Below are 13,971 nucleotides of genomic sequence, written 5' to 3'. Positions count from 1 at the left end.
GTCTAGATCTCTAATTATTGGAGACTGGTTAAGTTATAATAGATTCATATAATGGAATAGCATGCAGGCACTTAAAGGATGTTGTCAAAGGATATTTATTGAAGTGAGAACTTGGCTATCACTGATAAGAAAAGTAAAACCAGCATATATAATATATGTGTGTATATATATATACACACAAACACACATATACATATATATATGATAAAAAAACTAAAAACAGAATATGTGGTCAAGATATACCAAGATCTTAACAGAGATTATATTTGAGTGGTCATATTGGTGATGATTTTTGTTTTTAAAATTTTCATTCTTCCTTTGTACCTTTCTGCATTTTTTAAGTTACCTGCATTGGCTCTTTCTTATTTTTGAAATTAAAAGAAAATTATTAAAATATTCTCATTAAAGAGCAAAAGATAACATGACTGTAGAGGTCATAGCAGTATGCTTTGCCAGCGAGCATGATGTTGTAGTTAAACCCATCTGTCTTCTGCCACCAGGCCCCTTTGATGACAAGTAAGAGGAAGGAAGACTGGTTAGGGGCCCATATCTAAAACATTCTCAGGTTTGATTTTGATTGCTCAAGCTAGGGGAAGAAGTTCATTATCTGACTCTCATTATTTACTTTTCCCCCCAAATGTTGGGCTTAAATATCTCCTTTTACCATTAAACTTATACTGAGCATAACTGCTTTATGACTATTAGGTGTATAATAGTGCTTTTATATCATATATATAAAAAAGCACTATCTTCATTTTAAAGCTATGCTTTTTAAAGTATTTTGCAAAGGCAAAAGCATTTTTGACTTATTTAGCAAACTAAGAGGAAAAGAGAGTTTCTGTTAACCTTTATCTTAGCTCGATATTAAATCATCTGGCACATTTGTCATTTCCTCCGCGTTTGGCATTTTCTGCACGTTGTTAATGCTGATTCTATCTGGTCATCTGCCAAATAGAAATCAGGTGTCAACAGTCGATTCTGTGTTCCAGAGTTCCTAAAAGAAATAAAGACACACACTTTGGTAAAAAAAAAATGAAAAATTGACAAATTCTTACAGCATATTTTAAACACAGAAATTTAATTTAAGGATGCTGAACTTATAGTATAATTTTGTTAAGTATACAAGTTCTCTGTAGATATGTGGGCCAAAGAATAAAGATAGGTTTGGAATTGAAGCCTACTCCCTCCAAATCCTAGGATTTTTATTAAATCATTGTAAGTAAAGCATTGAGAAAAATAACCCAAACTTCTTGCTTTCTTTCCTAACAGTTGCTTTTAGGAGACCATGAAAAAGTAATTAAAATAGTAAAGATAATCACTGGATAGAGAAATCATCTATTTAAATAGTTCTAACTAAGCTGCTTTGAGTTATCCACTAATGGACATGGCTATGTACTCTTCCTAGGAGACTAATACCCTAGGAGTCAAGAGCCACGCCTGTTCCACCCAAACCAATAGTGCGACCTTGAGCGAAACCAACAGTCTTTCTCGGTTAAAGTTCCTTAGTCACACTTTACACAAAAATTTTGATCACATGTTTGAGTACATGTTTAATGGTAAAACTGAGTATTTCTGCCTATAATGATAATTTGACTAGATAATTTGTCAGGTGCATTCTAGCTTGAAATCCATTTGATTTTATATATGTGTGTATTATGTTATATAGATAACATTTATAAATTTTAAAACATAAAGATGTGTTAGAACTGAGAGCTTACATATCGAACTGCCCTACTTTTCTATTTGCAGCCAATTACCACCCCAATCTAATGTTTCACTGTATATAAATTCATTTATTCTTTCATTCATTTCAAATATGTGATGATATAGCTATAAAATCAATGTTTGGTTATTTTGAATAACCCAAAATAGCAAATAATTTAAAAATCACTTCCACTTGACTTTGGAATCTATTACATGCATTGTTTTTCCAGAAAATTTACCTCATAATTATGTTGTGTGAGAGCGAAATGAGTTTCTATTCCAAATTCACACATTGAATTCTGACTGCTGGGTGATGAGGAGAAGCATCCCAGGGTTAACACTTGTCATGTTGCCACGGATAATTAGGATTGCTTGAGTGTGTCTTTAACTCTAAATTTGGTATCAACTCTTATGAGTACAGGTCATCATCCACTGTTTTATATTTTTTGGACCTTGTCAGGATCTCGCCTTTCCTTTTGTAAATTTATACACTTTGCTTTTGGAGACTCTATTTTCCATACCTCGCCCCCCTTCTTGCTTCTATGAGTTACCTCTTATGATAAAAGGTAAGAGATCCCTTTAAAAAGGAAACTCTTCCTAATGTTTACTGTATTTACAAAACATTACTATACAAGTTAATTCTTAACCTCACCCATAAACCTTTACTGTGATCTTAACTCACTTCAGGTGAATCAAGGTAGAGAGTTTCTTAAGCACTGCTCTTCTCACTTGCTAAATTTCCACTTCCAGTTATCCTTCACCATCAGAACTTTGAACAGGGCTCATTCCATTCACTGTATATATTTGCTCCCTCGTCAGCCTCTCTTAACCCATCTCCAGGTTTGTTTGTTTTTCTTAAGAGTTTATGTCAACCTACAACCTCAAAAAACTTGATTTTGTGCATTATGATTCTTCAGGGATCTAGTTCCCAGAGCTAGTACAATATATTTTGACCACGGAAATACGATCACCTGAATTTATTAGGCCCTTTGCAGTTGACACATTAATAATTAATTATTGCAAAAAAAAAAAAAAGCTCAGCCTGCTGTTACTTTTAGTAGTTTTATTGATTGCTAAATTTCTAAATATACTTACTAAAACTTCTGGGGCTTCATTCATGTATTTTTACATTCAGCAAATATGAACAAGTGTTACATATGGACCAACACTGTTGCAGCTGCTACGGATACTGTGGTTGACATAGCAGATCAAATGCCTGTTTCTGAGGGAGGATATTTGTTTACTTGGGAGAGTTGGACAATAAACTAAAAAAGAAAATATCAGATTGTGACAAGCTATGAAAAAAACCTAATAGGGTAATGGTCACAGAAGACATCTGAGGAGGGCACATTTGAGTTGACCCCCCCCCCCAAACCAGCACCCCCTCAAAAAATAACAGCCAAATGTGAAGATCTGGAACACTAGAGGGGATGCAACTGCCGTAAGAAGGTGTGAGCTTAGTGTGTTCACAGTGGGTCCTCTTGTGCAAACATCATGAAAGAGAAACGTGGAATGAACTGAGGTTGGGGAGGCCAGCAATATCTACATCACATAAGAGCATTGCAGACTATGGAAGGAGGTGGCAGTGGGAAGCCATGAGAAGGTTTAAATTAGTGAATGTAGACTCCAATTTAGATTTTCAAAGATTATTTACTGAGTAGAAAATAGACTATAAAGCAGTGAATATGGAAGGAAGGAGATTAGTTGTAGGAGGACTTTGCCTCCTACAGAGATGATGATAGTTTGGACTGAAGTGGTAGCTGTGGAGGTGCTGATGAGCGGACCTATTCAGAATATGTTTTGAAGGCAACACTAATAAGACTTCTGAAGAACTGATTGCATGTAAAGGGATCATGTGAGGGATGATTCCTAGTTTTTTTTGCCTGGGTTGCTGGGTGGGTGGATAGTGGTACATTTTGCTATAAGAAAGATGGCCATGGGAAAGGAAATTGCTGGAAGGGGCAGGAACCAAGCACTAGCTTTGGACATGCTAAGTGTGAGATGCCTATCGACTTCTAGTGGAGACAGCAAGCAGGCAGTTGGCCTTTGAGTCTAGAGGTTAGGTGAGGTCAGAGCTAGGTATATAAATATGGAAAGATAAATGAGATCAAATAAAACCTTGCAGTTAAATCTTCAATTTTTAAATTGCACTCAATCTGATCTCATTTTCTCTTTTTTTGGGGTGGGGAGGATCAAGAGGGAGTCTAATCATTTTGTTCTGAAAGTAGAAGTAGATGCAGAAAGCCATTTCCTTGAGGTAGCTCTTTTCCAAGCACATTTATTTTAAGGATGGAAAATTCATCACAGCAACTTTATTCTGATGTGCTTAGATGATCAGGAGAAAAAACCTCCTCAGTCTCAGATTCTGACTTAAGAATCTCTGAGGGAAAAGCTGTTCACATGGTAGCTACAAATATTACTGACATCACAGTACATCATCTAAGAACAAGGGTTAGAAATTCCATAAGCAAACTTCTTGTAAGATTTCTTGGCAGATGTTATAGATAGAAAAGTTCACCCAGAATTCCAGTAAGCAGATAAATATTTGCACGGTTTTCTATTTTTTAAAAAATGCACTTTATATCTTTTTTTAAAAGATTTTATTTATTTATTCATGAGAGACACACAGAGAGAGGCAGAGGCATAGGCAGAAGGAGAAGCAGGCTCCCTGCAGGGACTCGATCCCAGGACCCCGGGATCATGACCTGAGCCAAAGGCAGACGCTCAATCGCTGAGCCACCCAGGTGTCCTGCACTTTATATCTTTAAAATTTCCACTTGGCTTATTATCACTGGAGGAGTGATATTAGGGCATGGCACCCAATAGATGTATGATGACATAACGGAATAACCACTTTTAGTGACACTTTAGTAGAGTCTCTTAAGTATTGGAGAGATATATATAACTTATGTAACTTTTGTATATAACTACAAAATCATGCTAAAGACTATCCTCCCATATTTTTATTTTTTTAATGACACAAGAATATTGGGATGTATATTATCAAATTTCATGTTTTAATGCTATACGTTAAATGAAATACATCTTGCCATATTAAAAATTTTTAGAAAGGATAAATGAGGTTTCATTCTTCCACACATCATTGTTAATTATATTGGAATCACTCTGAAAATTCTCATCACCCCTTTCACTATGACTGAAGACTGACTTGGACAAATAAATGTCCAATTCAATGAATTTACCCAATGGTGTATATGTGTGCTGTTCTTTGTTGAATTATGTGTTGTTTTGGCATATAGTAAGTCCTTCCGGAGAGGGTCCACTGTGATCCCTAAGGAGGTGGGAAGCAATGAAAAAGTATAACCATTGCAACCAAAGAAAACTGTCCTGTTCCCTCTCCCAGCCAAAGGCTTTCCAAGCTCTCATAAGTGTCAAATAGCAAGCTTTGAAGTTGTGGAGTCTTCTGTCAGTAGAACTGATTCGACCAATTCATTGCTCTCTTTCTTCTTCTAATGCATAGAATATTAATTTGCATCAGGCTCCTTTTTAGCCTAAAAAAATCTCTAATGCCACAACAATCTCACTCATCAATGTTTCAAATTCCGGGAAAAGCATTCTTGTTATTACTTGACATATGTGCAACATTTAATGTCTGTTATTTAACTGCTGTTTATTTGCTCTTTGCATTTCAAATGAATTGTGACATTTTCTTTTCCATTGTCTTATTAATAATATTCCAAATGCATTGTGGGGAAAATAGTCATCTCTATAAGACAACAGAAAAATTCCAATCCTTATTGTATAAATGGAAATTCAAAATGAGACTAATAGATATATTTGGGTAGATAATAAAAAATCATTCATTCAGTCAATGCATTTATTAAATCCCAATTATTTGCTAGTGATTGGGGATATAAAGAGGAATAGGATACAGCCCCTGATCCCAAGAGGCTAACGACAGAGTGGAGGGACACAGACACATAAAAGAGTAAGAACACCAAAGTATTTCATGAACTATAATGTAATATGTGTAGGGAGAGAGGAAAGACTTTTCAATTCTGCCATAATAGCATTCATGGGAAAAGTGTCTTAAAGCTGTGTGTTATCAAGGAAAACAATCACATTTTCAGCATAGTCCTCATCCTTTTATTGAATAGTTTTATTTTTTAAGAAGCCATCTTTAACAATGTTTTGCCTTTATGATGCCAAAGCAATCCTCTGAAAAATAAAACTTTAAACAACGGATTCTTTAGTTTACCAGGATGATCTCCTCAAACCATCTAGTCAGTAATTATAATGGCTGGTTTTAGAATGATTTAGATAGTCTGGACTCTGGCCAGGAAACTGGAAAGTCTCTGAAGTTACAAGGTTTCTTGCCATTGTCCAGCCAGTTGATTCCTTCAATAGAACTGAATTCAGTTCAACTGTCACTTGAGTGCTAGCTGGTAGCTATGAAAACACATATCTGTAAAGTTTATGTTTTAGGGTCTAATGTAAATTCTGCTGCTTTGGGTTTCTATGTAGGCTTAAGGACAAGGTTTTACTTGCAGATTTTTTACCTCTGATTTTTCTTTTACAGAAGAAACAATGTCACTAAAAAATAAGGGGGAAATAAGCAGGATTTCTTTTTTTTTTTTTTTTTTTTTTTTTTTATGATAGTCACACACACAGAGAGAGAGGCAGAGACACAGGCAGAGAGAGAAGCAGGCTCCATGCCCCGGGAGCCCGACGTGGGATTCGATCCCGGGTCTCCAGGATCGCGCCCTGGGCCAAAGGCAGGCGCCAAACCGCTGCGCCACCCAGGGATCCCATAAGCAGGATTTCTAAGAAAAATGAAAGGAGAATGAATACAAGAAAGGCTGAAACTTGATTCACTCATTTTAAAAAATACCAAATGAATCCTGGTTATTAATTTTGGAATTAGCTAAGCTATAGGCTTCTGTTAGAATGTGAGGGTCCGGGATCCCTGGGTGGTGTAGCGGTTTGGCGCCTGCCTTTGGCCCAGGGCGCGATCCTGGAGATCCGGGATCGAATCCCACATCGGGCTCCCGGTGCATGGAGCCTGCTTCTCCCTCTGCCTGTGTCTCTGCGCCTCTCTCTCTCTCTCTCTCTCTGTGACTATCATAAATAAATAAAAAAGAAAAAAAAGAATGTGAGGGTCCCCTTTCTTACTTTTTTTTTTAAAGATTTATTTATTTTATTTATTCATGATAGACACAGAGAGAGAGAGAGAAGCAGAGACACAGGCAGAGGGAGAAGCAGGCTCCATGCCGGGAGCCCAACTCAGGACTCGATCCCAGGAGTCTAGGATCCGCCCTGGGCCAAAGGCAGGTGCCAAACCGCTGCGCCACCCAGGGATCCTCCCCTTTCTCACTTCTTATTCATCTTTCAACACAAAGGTTTCTGCTCCGACCAGTTCATTACAAATTTCTCTTGACAACGTACCTTGAAGATAAGCCCAGGGGACCCTTTCCATCCTCCTTTTATTTGAGCTTTTGGCACTATTTGACATCACTGGCAGCACCCATATTCTTTGAAACCCTGCCACCTCTTGACTTAACAGGATTCTAGTTTTTCTTTCCCCTGTTTGGCCACTCCTTCAAAATATCCTTTGAAGACTATTTCTTCAAAATGTGTCTGTTTCAGTGTTTTTGTTCCCAGGTCCTCTTCACAATTGTTTTTGATTGTTTGTCCCTCATGCATTTAAGAATGTGAAAATAAGCTATGCACTCACTCTTCAGGATGAATACAGAAACATACAAAAACATTTTATGCATTATTAAAATGGATTAATAGACATACCCCCCTGCTTCACACAATTTAGTAACATAATCTCCACCTAACATTAATATGCTAATTCCCAAACTCCTATTTCTCCAAGATCTGTTTGACCTGTATGTCAGACTCATATATCCATGTCCACTATTCACTTGACTCCTCTTATATGTCCCTCTGACACCCAAAACCCAACATGTTCAAAATGCAATTTACTATCTTCTTTCCCTAAACCCGTCCTTCCTCTGTTTTGCATCTTAGGACATGATATCATGATCACAACCAGCAACTTCTTTTAGTCTTCTCCCGTCCCTCTTGGCATCCATCACAAGAACTATGAATTCCAGCTTCAAAATGTCTCTGCAACATCGCCATTTCTCTACAACCCAACATAGACCAACCTCTGTTGGCCCACTATTTTCTCTCTCCTAATCTGCTGCAACCACCTACAAACTGGTGCTCCTACCACCTTTTTTTTCCCCTACAATGTATTTTCTGTATCCATGCAATTGGATCATGTAATTTTCCTCATCCTTCTATTCCTAATTAGACCTATCATCAAACCTGGTTTATGGTTAGAGGAGAGTTGATACAAAGAAAGTTTAACTGGCTCTCTGTAATCCCCAAATCATTTACTCATAGGACATAGAGCTAACATCTTCTGATCTCATCCCAATTCCCTCCTCATAGGATAGGAGTTGTATTAACACCTGCCCTTCCCAGCATTTTATGAAAAAATGAGGGAGTAACAATTCTAAAAACTCCCATTTGCATAGTGCTTTACAATTTACAAGATGCTTTCATAGATGTTTTGTTGCAATAAATGTGAGAATACTTTTGAAACACTGAAGCTGCAAGATAAATAGAACACTTTTTATTTTCCATATAATATTTCATATATGAAAGTCACTGAGAATCAAGGTGATAGGACAGGAGAGGAAACTAATGTTCCTCAGAGTAAGCTCTTTCCAGCTGTCAGTAGACTGCCCCGTGTGTAGCTGGAGGTCTTCCCAGAGAGCCACAGCCCCTCCCATCCATAGATGGGCTGGGTAATTTTAGCGTCTAGACTGCCTACACTGGCCCTTGAAAAGTCACATTTAGTAGAATCTTTAAAAAGCATCCTCTTTGTTCAGAAACTATTCCATCTGGAATATGATCTCTCTGTGACTTCGCACTACTTGTGGCAGTAATTTTATCTTTTAGTAGAAAGCCTGCAATAATATTATGTCCTTGGAGGAAAGAGAAGGGAAAAAAATTCCACATCACAGCAAGTGACTCAAAAAATACAAAAAATTAATATAACAAAACCTTTAGAGAAGGCATAGAAATGTATATAGAAAACTGCTCTTTTCCTTTCTTTTAAGGTTTACTTGTCTTTTATGGGAGATCTTGAAAAGACTGAGGGAAAAATCTTTTAGCTTCTCTCTAAGCTACTTCAAATTCGCTGTTTGGAGAAGACAGACTATGCAGTGGGAAAATATGGGTCTGGGGTAGTTTAATTCTGCCCTTCCTCCACAAAGCATGACCACAGCTTCCTACTTGATCTGAAAGCATGGGCAGAGGAAAAAGCAATGGCTCAGGAAGGCATGAAAAGTTCCTGAGGGCAATTTGTAGCCATGTCTGTGAAAAGAGATTCATGTCATCACCAAGAGAGATTGGCAGGGCCTTTGCACTGGAAACAGAAGTGCTGCGAGTAGACTCACTGAGTGTTGTAATGCAGTGAGTCCAGGCTCCACTGACATCCACAAAACCGTCCTGGTATGCAGACAGAGGTAAGACCACTTTCACAAGGCTAATATTGGCAGTTCCAGGGTCATCAAGGGGGTAAGTAGAAGGTCGTTCGACTCTGGACTCACAGTCACAAAGATGTCCAATTTAGACTTTTGACATTATTTCCAAATGAGGTCACACATGCAGCTGCAAAGCCATACTGACAGGATTGAAAGAGGTTCATTGTGTCCTTTTAAACTTATGCATTGCCACTGAGACATCACTGTTGACAGCCCAAATCAAAGTCCCTACATTTTCCACCTGAATTACTGTGGGAGCCACTGAAACAGTCTCCCTACTTCCATTCTTGCACCCCTACCGCTAATTTTCCAAAAAAGCAACCAGAGTGATTTTTTTCAGAGCGATTTTTTTAAATGCAAATATCATAATAACCCTGATTGCAATCTTCAATGCCTTCCAATCAAACCTAGAATAAATCCCAAGTCCTTAGTACAGCCTGTACAACCTTACGTGATGTGAACTTTAGCTGCCTCCCCTACTTCATTTTAATAGACTCTATTGCACTCTAAGCAGAATGAACTCCTTGCTCTTCGTGGCACATGACAGGATGTCCTGAGGGCCTCTGCACTTGCTGATCCCTTGTTTGGAAAAGTCTTTCACCAGATATTTTATTGCTTCTTTTCATTTATATCTTTCTTCAAAAGTAATTTCTTCAGGAAGATGTTCTTTGGACAACCTCTGCCACTCTCTTTTCAGGATGCCTTAATTTTCTTACACACACAAATACACACACATTTATTTTGTTTATTTGCTTTTTTGTCTTCTTCAAAGACTATAAGCCCCATGAAGGTTGTTAACATTGAAAACAAAACTGCCAGCTGTTTTGCCAGGAAAAGATGCGTTTAGTTGAGAATAGCAGAGAACTACAGTCCAGGACAAGCAAACTACAGCAAAGCCATAGGAAAGTCCAGAGAACAAAGGAGAAGAGCACTCTTATAGAGGAAAGGGGAAGTTGGGCAGGGCTGTTAAAAGCAAAAAGTCTATTGGAATAAACTGGGGGGGGGGGGGTCTAAGTATATGGCTTCTCATTAGCTGAGCTGTAAGTGTCTCTCATTGGCTGGGTTGTTGCCAGAATAGGAGAGATCTTCCTTCCTTCTGCCAGGATAGTAAAGTAGTAGTCACAGGAAAGGTTCCTCTCTTCTTATTGAGCCCATGAAAACCCCCTCTGCCTGCCTCTCAACTCCACTCTAAATGAGGCTCCCTTTTATTAATTTTCACATATCCCCCTTTTGACTAAGATCTTTCTTTGAAAGCATCACTAATCAATAGCCAGGTTTATATATATATATATAAACTATATATATATATATATATATATTTAGTGGCTTGTCCCTCAGTAACAAGAGGGACCTTTTGTAGTTATCATGTCCTACATCAGAGGGAGAGGACATAGTGGTTGGAAACCAGTGAAGGCCACATTTGAGTAACAAGGAAGGTTAGGAGGGAGAATCTTTCAAGGACTCTAATCTAAAACTCATACTTTCCCAAGATCATAAGTGTTGGAGATCATCTCAAAGCACTGAGCCAGCATTACTTTACTGGGTACATCACTTTTTTTTTTTTAAAGTTCAATAGTTAACAAAATACAAAACTTAAAATAATTATACAAAACAAGGAATGTTACAATTCCAAGGTGTGTATGATGGTTCTAAATCAGGGCTCTAGGGCTGAAAGTAGCCAACTGAAATATTTATTGGCACTTATTTCAACTTAGGGAAGAAAGGTTCTTCTTATAAAGTCAAACCCAGAGTCATGTATGTTTCCTGAAGTCTCCACTTAAAGCAACCATAAAAGCAGGCAGGTGCTCACTGAAAGAATTAACCAAGTTCTTTTGGGAAGACACAGTTTAGGTATAAAGAAGCAATAGTTGATGAACTTTTTGCAAAACAGCAAAATCTCAAAGATGTTTTAATACAGTATTATCTCAAAGAACTCTTTGAAACCAAATGTGTTATTGATAATACAGCTTGTATTACAAATTCAGAGACCATGAATGTGGAGAAGAATCCAAAGTCAGTTAATAGTTCAGATGAAAGAAGACTTTCGTGAATTCTGAACCATCTAAACCTTCAGAAAAACAAGAGAAAATTACCTTGTCCCAGGATCACAATGAGGCTGTTTCTGAAAGGCCATAATCAAAAGAAGAGGTTTCCCCTTTTCACAAGGGCTTGGGAAGTACAAAGACATGGTTTTTCCACTGAAAAGAGAGAAGAAACATCAGTGAGAAAAAGAGATACATACCCAGTCTGAACATCTTGGAAAAGCTGTCTCATCAGATGTCATTTGCTTCAATTCCAGATCTTATTTTCAGGTCACCAGATGGTGTGCAGGTCTAGTCAGGGTTTGGTGCTTTCTTTAGATGCTTCATGCGAATCCAAGAGTCCATTCCCTGGAGTTTGGTGGCACAAAGATTGTTTAGCAGTTCCTGATGAGGCCTTCCCAGAGAGGCTGGAGAGTCTTTCTGGAGATGTTTTTTCCAATAGACGAAATCTCCATATGCTTTAGGTCATCATCTCCTCAGAGGGCACTGGGAAAAGACTGCTTTACCTAATCACAGTTATTTTTAATAGTAGCAATTAGGCTTTTACAATATTGAAGTATATCTCCTTTTATTAATTGTGGATCAGAAGAGACAGGATCCAAGTACATTAGACATCCTGAGACTACCTCAAAGAGTGACAAGTCTCAGTTCTCAAGGGGGTAGATCTGAGATTTAGAAGGATCAAAGGCTATGCTTTCAGCCAAACTTTTTGGAAGTTCTCTACAAATTTTGCCCGTTGAATCTTAATAGTGCTGTTAATGAGTGCAACAAACCCTGATGATTAAGGATGGTATGCACAGTGCAAGTGTAGCAAAAACTGAGCAAACAGCACATACTTGTTGCAGCATCCGGCCAGTATATTGGGTTCCCTGATCACTATGAAGTTCAAGAGGGTTCCCTCGGTAGGGGTAATCTTTTCTAACTGAAGTGTGGATGCAGTGAGAAAACATACAAACCGTGACTAAAACATATTTATATCCATGAGATGGGGACGCTGTATGAAATCCATTTGTACTAACAGGTTTCCCTGGATTATACTTTGGAGAGGTGGGACAAGTGATATTAGCATTTTTGAGGCCTAATTAACTTTTTCCCACCAATATGGGTTCATGAATGCTATAATTTTGTCAGTACACCAATAGTTTAATGCATGTACAATTATGAGAAGTGCAAATTTAAGGATTTCTGGTAGAGTCAGATTGTTATTTGGTCCAAACCAGTGTTCTGTTTTTATCAAGCCAACAATTATTAGGTTTCCATGTTGTTTCTCTCTCTGGGGCCAATTATTGGTTATCTCTTGTCAATTTTTCCAAAATTTATAACTTGGGAGAATATCCCTTGGATCATGACAGAGGTTTGGCTATGGGCCTTCTTGTGAGAAACATTTTTGGTGGAAATATCAGCAAGGTGGCTTACTTTGGCCCCCAGGGAGTCAGGTCCGGAAAGCTTAATAATAACCAGAGCAGCTGGCAAAAGTATAGCATCATAAATTTTGAATGTAGGAGCCATTTTTTAAGTTATTCTCATAACTTGTTGTTTCTATAATATTCCAAAGTCATGAGCTATCCAAAAGGAATACCAATGATCAGTCTATGTGTTTGTGCTTTTTCCCTGGCTAAAGTATAAGCCTGGGTAAGAACATATAACTTAGTCTGTTGGGCTGAAGTACCTGGTGCTGCCTCAATGACTTTAAAGGGAATTGCAATAGCATACCCAGCACCACATTTGCTATTTTAAGTAAGAACCATCAGCAAACCATGAAAATTGGGCATTGGTGAGAAGAGCTTCCTATAAATTGTCATGGGTACTCAAAAAGCAATCCGTCAGCTTTAAAGAGTCATGAGGGATTTCATGTGGGTCCAAATATAGCCCTTATTTCAAGATCAGAAGACCTAAATATCTAACCTGAGCTTGAGCAAACTGCAAATTTTCTTTGGAGACTTTAAGTTCCTTCAAAGCCAGAAGTTTTAACAGGTGGATGATGTCTTCTTGTGAAGAGGTTTGGGAAGAGCAGAGAAGCCAATCATCTATGTATTATAACAAGGTAGAACCTACAGAAAACTTTCTATCACCCAAGTCCAGTTTTAAAGTCTGTGAAAAGAAGACACTCTGTAAAACCTTTGGGCATGACTTACTGTCCAGGTGTATTTCTGTTCTTCCCAAGTGAAAGCAAAGAGATATTGACTAGCCTTTCCATCTGGAACACTAAAATAGCACTACGTAGATCAATTTTGGTCAAAAATTTGCTTTCAGTGGGAATGGATGTTAGCAGCACATGGGGGTTAGGAACAACAGGGTGCCAAAGGATAACAGTGCTATTCATTGTCAGAGGTCCTGGACGAACCTTCATCCTCAGCCAATGGGTTTCATCACAGGTCAAAGAGGGTTGCTACAGGAACTAGTGCAGGGGATAATGAGACCCTGAGCCTTGTAATCTTCTATTATGAACTGAGGGGCTTCTGTGCTTATAGGGCATTGATTAATTATGGAAAGAGTGTTGAGAAATCTATTTGAATCTTGATGGGAGGTGCACAGAGGAGGTGCCATTATCACTTGAGGATTTTGCCTGTGATTTGCCACTTGAGGATTTTGCCTGTGTGATGGTAGTTGATCCCATAGGAACAAATGATCAGTGTCCCCAGACTGCACTACAGTGCCATCAGAGACAGAACGAATAAAAGATGTCAAATAGTCATTTA

This window comes from Canis lupus, chromosome 3, assembly GCF_003254725.2.
Source record: "Canis lupus dingo isolate Sandy chromosome 3, ASM325472v2, whole genome shotgun sequence".
NCBI classification, from domain to species: domain Eukaryota; kingdom Metazoa; phylum Chordata; class Mammalia; order Carnivora; family Canidae; genus Canis; species Canis lupus.
The sequence above is the reverse complement of the archived record's forward strand: the minus strand, read 5'-3'. Positions refer to the sequence as shown.